We start from the raw sequence: 6,581 nt of genomic DNA, 5'->3' as shown, positions 1-6,581 counted from the left end.
GTCTCATGCATCCGAGCATTTTCCCCGTTGTCCGTTTTGCATTCTGGCATTCCTATGTCCTCCGGTGTCCCTTTCTACCTCTTTTCGTGTGCGGGTGTTAAACATTTTCGGATTGGATAGAGACTTGCCAAGCGGCCTTGGTTTACTACCGGTAGACCACCTGTCAAGTTTCATGCCATTTGGACTTTGTTTGATACTCCAACGGTTAACCGAGGGACCGAGAAGGCCTCGTGTGTGTTGCAGCCCAACACCCCTCCGAAGTGGCCCAAAACCCACCTAAACCCCTTCCATCATCTAGGCCATTCGACCACAATCGCATGGCCGAAAACCATGCTCAATTTGGAGCCTCCTAGCTCCTCCTACCTATAAATATAGCCCCCTACGAAATTTTCGGATCTTTCCTACACTAACCCTAGCTCCCCGCTCCTCCGCCGCGCCGGACACATTCCGCCGGGCCACACAACGTCCGCCGCCACCTCCCGGCCAACCAGGGCATGACACCTGTCCCCTGGCCGCCGCCTTCGTCGCCAGGCCCGCGCGGCCCGTAGCCGGCCCTTGGAGCCAATTGCCCGGCCGCCGCCCGCAGCAACCGCGCCCGCCTCCTTCTTCGTCGCGCGCCGCCCGCATCGCCCAAGTCGCCGTCCCTGCGCGCCGCCTCGCCGCGCCGGCAAGCCACCGCGCCTTGCCGCCCCGACCTCCTCTGGCTCTCTCCAACCTCGCCTGCGCCGCCCCGCACCCGATCCGGCCACCTCCTCCTCTCCTCGGCAAGTCCGGCGATGTCCCGCGACAACTCCAGTCAGCTACAGTAACTCCGGTCGTCCTCGGGCTGCGTGTGTTCCGGATCTGGATCTGGAGACTTTGGATCGGTTGACTTTTGACCTAATTTTCAGTATTTTTGCATATATTCATTGCATCGTATCTCTGCAACTGTGGTTCCGTTTTGGGTGTATAGCATATAGAAATGTTCGTCTTGACAAGTACTTCATTTCATCTCATTGCATCATGTTCATTTGAGCTTATCTTGATGCCCTAAATGCTGTTGGAAGAGTGCTAGTTTCTGTTAGTTTCAGATTCATATCAGTAACTGGACATTTGTCATTTTTGCCATGATTGTTGTGTGCCTCCTATGAAATTGAGCTCCACATGAGTTTTGAAGTATGCCATTCCATCTTTACAGGGGTGTATGCCATGTATTTTTGTGATCTCTGTGGTGACTAGCACAAGCATGCAAAGTAGCCCTAGTAATGTTGCTGATTTCAGGGACTCGGAAATCTTCTAAGTCATTGCCCTGATTATATTTTTATGCCATGTATTCATGTTGCTACCGAGTGATCCGTGCCTCTTTTGAGCATGATCAGTAAGGATGTTTTGTAGATGTTGTGGTGCTCTATCAATACATGTATTTTCTTGCAATTATGGAGCACCCTAGCTTGAGTCAATCGAGCTCTACTTTTGCTATAAAATGTTCCTGGCAGAATGTTTACATGTTAAGCATTTTTGCCAAGCTTGTTGTAGTTGATCCATGCATGCTATGTTGTTGTTCTTGCCATGTTTAGCTTCTATACCATGTCTACTTGCTAGGTGTATGCTTAGTTTGTCATGCAATGCCTTGTGGTGAGTGCATCGAGCTCGTAAACATGCCTACTTAATGTCTGTTTTGCCATGTTCCAGTTTTCTGCTAAGTCTGAATCTGTTAATGATAATTGCTATGTTCACATGGTTGCCATTGTATTTTCTGATCCCTTTTGGCTCATGGTTAGTAAGGGACTTTTGTTGTATGCTTTGAGTAGCTTCATGCCATGCCTTGCTTTGCCATGATATGTTCCTGTAGCATGTTGTTACCTTGCTCTAAACATTGCTTCCTGATGTTAAATTCCTAACTTGTTATTTTCACTAAGTCTATAACCTGATATCATTTGCACTTTTGCCATGCTTGTTTGAACCTGCTACTGAGTGATTTAGCCGTAGCTCAGTGTTCATCTTTTGTCAAGCATCTTGAGTGGATCCCTTCCATGTATTTTGGTGCCATGTTAGAGTGCAGTAGCTTGTTGTTCTTGATGCATTTAGATGGCCTCCTGCTGTTAATCACAGATCGGTGCCATATTTGTTTTGCTTGTCATTTCCAAACCGTGCATCCGATTCTGGTGATCTTTATATCGATTTCGGCCGAAATCAACTCATCTTTCCAGTGGCACTCTTGGTTTTCCAAGTTGAGGCCAGGTTCAATCTTTCCTTTACGAAACATGCATATGCATCGCATATCGCCATGTTTTGCATCATGTTGCTTGTGCATTGCACGTGGTTGATTGTGTTTCCCTTTGCTTGTGTTCTTGATTTGGGTAGAGCCAGGAGACGAGTACGTGAACGAGGAACCCGTTGAGTACGCTTACGAGGATCAAGCTAACGTCAACTCGGAGAACTTTGCAGGCAAGATGACCATACCCTCGAAATCACTTCTATCTTGGCTTGCTAGATGCTCACTCTATTGCTATGACTATGCTACGATACCTACCACTTGCTTATCATGCCTCCCATATTGACATGTCAAACCTCTAACCCACCTTGTCCTAGCGAACCGTTGTTTGGCTATGTTACGGCTTGCTTAGCCCCTCTTATAGCGTTGCTAGTTGGAGGTAAAGATTGGAGTTTGTTCCTTGTTGGAACATGTTTACTGTTGGCATATCATTATTATATCTTGTCTATTTTTATGCACCTATATACTTGGTAAAGGGTGGAAGGCTCGGCCTTATGCCTGGTGTTTTGTTCCACTCTTACCGCCCTAGTTTCCGTCATGCTGGTGTTATGTTCCTTGATTTTGCGTTCCTTACACGGTTGGGTTATAATGGGAACCCCTTGACAGTTTGCCTTGAATAAAACTCTTCCAGGAATGCCCAACATTGGTTTTACCACTTGCCACCAAGCCTCTTTTTCCCTTGGGTTTCCGGAGCCCGGGGGTCCTCTTTATTTAACCCCCCCGGGGCCAGTGCTCCTCTGAGTGTTGGTCCAACCTGAGCGATGTCCGAGGCTACCAGGGGCAACTCTGGGCTAGCCTACCCGACGTTTGGCTCATCTGAGTGTGCCCTGAGAACGAGATATGTGCAGCTCCTATCGGGATTTGTCGGCAGATTCGGGCGGCTTTGCTATTTTAGTTTTACCATTGTCGAGATGTCTTGTAACCGGGATGCCGAGTCTGATCGGATTATCTTGGGAGAAGGAATATCCTTCATTGACTATGAGAGCTTGTGATGGGCTAAGTTGGGACACCCCTGTAGGGATTTGAACTTTTGAAAGCCGTGCCCGCGGTTATGGGCAAATGGGAATTTGTTAATGTCCGGTTGTCGAAAACCTGAAACTTAACTTAATTAAATTGAATCAACTTAGTACGTGGCCGTGATGGTCTCTTTTCGGCGGAGTCCGGGAAGAGAACACGGTCTCGTGTTATGCTTGAACGTAGGTTGTTCTAGGATCACTTCTTGATCATAGTATCTCGACCGTGCCTTTGCCTTCTCTTCTCGCTCTCATTTGTGTTATGTTAGCCACCATATATGCTAGTGCTTGCTGCAGCTCCACATCATACCTTTACCTTACCTATAAGCTTAAATAGTCTTGATCGCGAGGGTGTGAGATTGCTGAGTCCCCGTGACTCACAGATTACTCCAAAACCAGATGTAGGGACCGATGATACCACTCCAGGTGATGCGATTGAGCTCAAGTGGGAGTTCAATGAAGACTCTCGTTGTTACTACGTTTCCTTTCCAGACGTTCAGTAGTGGAGCCCAGTTGGGGGCGATCAGGGACTTTGTTGCATTTGGGGTTGTTCTTCATTTTGGTTCTGTAGTCGGACCTTGATTGTACCTGGATGAGTGTAATGATATTTATGCTATTGTGTGACGTGGTGAGTGTAAGCCAACTATGTATCTCTTTTCCTTATTCATTACATGGGTTGTTGTGAAGATTACCTCACTTGTGACATTGCTTACAATGCGGTTATGCCTCTAAGTCGTGCTTCGACACGTGGGAGCTATAGCTGCATCGTGGGCGTTACAAGTTGGTAATCAGAGCCTTCCCTGACCTTAGGAGTCCCCTGCTTGATCGAATCGCTGGCGTTGTTGAGTCTAGAAAAATGTTTTGAGTCATTTAGGATTATATATATCGGAGAGTAGGATTCTTTTTACTCCTCAGTCCCTTCATCGCTCTGGTGAGGCATCCTGACGTAGAGTTTTGACTCTTCTCTTCTCAAATTTCACAAAAAAAAATTAGGATCACGCGGGTATCTTGGAATCGTTCCGATGGTTTTGTGATGAGAACATTGTTCTTGGTGCCTCCTGACATTTAGGGGTTGTGGCAGTGTCCCGGGGAGTTGAGCTCCGAGGTGTTGTCGTCACAATTTTATCATTGCAATTCTGGAATACCTGAGTTTCGCCGACATCGAAAATCTCTTTTATGCAGTTGTTGGTGAGATAACCTCGACGCCACCCAGCACTGGGGCGGGAGTTCGGGTGTATCGCCATAACTCGTATAACGGATGCTTTTTGAAGGTTGAGGTAAATGATTTCCGAAGGTTTCTTGGTTATGTGTTGAAGGATGGATACAGCTGGATGTAGGATTTGCTAGCTTTGGGTGAGATATTATGCTTCCCCTGTATCCCCAACACCTGATTGCATAACCGGAAAGGTTCAGGAGTTTCATAGGTGGGAATTCATGTAGCTCTAGTATTTCTTCCGCGGATATTTGGTTTGTGATTGGGTAATCCTCACCAAGTATTTGTTCTTGTTCGTACCTTGTTGTTTATTCTTCTACCTCTATCTAAGTGAATTCTCAATTATGGAAGTGTGACCATTTCAATTGGAATGCGTTCGTTCATTTTGTTCGGATGTTAAGACTATATGTTGCAAATTCAATCCATTTGATTTAGCTTGAATATATGTCTTTCAAGATGCTAACAGATGTTACCCTCTTCAGGGTGGCTCCTCCAACGCGTCAGAATCCTGAACCGCCGCCACCACCTCCACCTCCGGAGGCATGGCAAGCTGTGATGGCCGCTACCAATGCAAACACGCAGCTGATCATGCAACTCTTGCAAGAGCGCTACCAAGGCCATGGCAACAATCAGAATCAGTTTGCTACACTCAAGCAGTACCTTGCTAACCAGCCAAAGACCTTCAGTAACTGTGTCGAGGCAACCAACGCTGATGATTGGCTTGTGGATATCTGCAAGCATTTCGAGTGCAGCAACATCACGCCTGAGGACTTTGTCAAGTTTGCCTCGTTCCAACTCAAAGACCAAGCTGCAAAGTGGTATCAGCAATACAAATATTCCAGAGGAGGTTGTGTGATTACCTGGGATGAATTCCGTCAAGACTTCAAAGCTCACCACATTCCTCAGAGTGTTGTTGAGAGCAAGCGTGAGGAGTTTCGCAATCTGAACCAAGGCAGCTTGTCTGTTTACCAATATAACATCATGTTCCAGAAGCTCGCTCGTTTCGCCAAGCAGGACGTCCCCGACGAGAAGAGCATGATTTATCAGTTCAGAGGTGGCCTTAGAGAAGATCTTCAACTAGCTCTCGTTCTTTTTTAGCCCTAGAAGTACGATGAGTTTTACAACATGGCACTGAAACAAGAGACTGCTCAGCTCAAGTGCGATGCTTCCAAGAAGCGAGTCAGAGATGCAACTCCTTCCTCAACTCAAGTGGCAACTAAGCAGCAAAAGTATTGGCTGCCTCCTCCTCCGTTTTGTCAGCCTTATCAGCTGAAGAGCAAAGGTGGCAATGGATCTTCCCACCCACCCAACCCAGGCTTTCAGAAGAAGACTTCGTCTCATGCTCCAAGATCAAGTGCTCCGTATCATCGTCCACTCTCGGAGGTCACGTGCAACAAGTGTCAGCAGAATGGTCACTATGCCAACAAATGCTTCAATCAGAGGCGTCTTCCTCCTCCTCCTCATGTGAGATCTGCCAGTACCGCAGTGGTCAAGCATAACCCCAAGTCTGCAAAGGTCAACTTGATGAACGCAGCTTAGGTAGAGGACTCGTCAGATGTGATAATGGGTAACCTTCTTGTTAACGATATTCCTGCAAAAGTTCTTTTTGACACTAGTGCATCGCATTGTTTAATTTCAAGACCATTTGCATCTAAGCATGACTTGCCTTTCCAAGATTTGCCTAGACAGTTATCAGTTGTTTCTCTGGGTAAATTCATGAATGCAAGCTCTATGAACCCGGATGTTACTATCACGTTGGGCGACTATAAATTTCTGTCCTCTCTAGTGGTCCTTGGTAACTCGGATATTGATCTTATTCTCGGAATGGACTGGCTTTCTAAGCACAAGGCTCACCTTGATTGTGCTGCAGGCAGATTCAATTGACACATTCGTCTGAGGATGTAATCATCTTTGCCGCTCGTGATGATACCATCCGTCTGTTTTCTCTCAATGAGAAGGGCGAGCTGGATGCTGTTTCTTAGATTCCAGTCGTTTGCGAATATCAAGACGTCTTTCCAGAAGAGCTTCCAGGAGTGCCTCCGCACCGTCTAGTTGAATTCGTCATCGATCTTGAGCCTGGCATGGAACCTGTTTGCAAACG

The sequence above is a fragment of the Triticum dicoccoides genome, chromosome 3A (assembly GCF_002162155.2).
Source record: "Triticum dicoccoides isolate Atlit2015 ecotype Zavitan chromosome 3A, WEW_v2.0, whole genome shotgun sequence".
NCBI lineage: Eukaryota > Viridiplantae > Streptophyta > Magnoliopsida > Poales > Poaceae > Triticum > Triticum dicoccoides.
Note: the sequence above shows the minus strand (reverse complement) of the source record.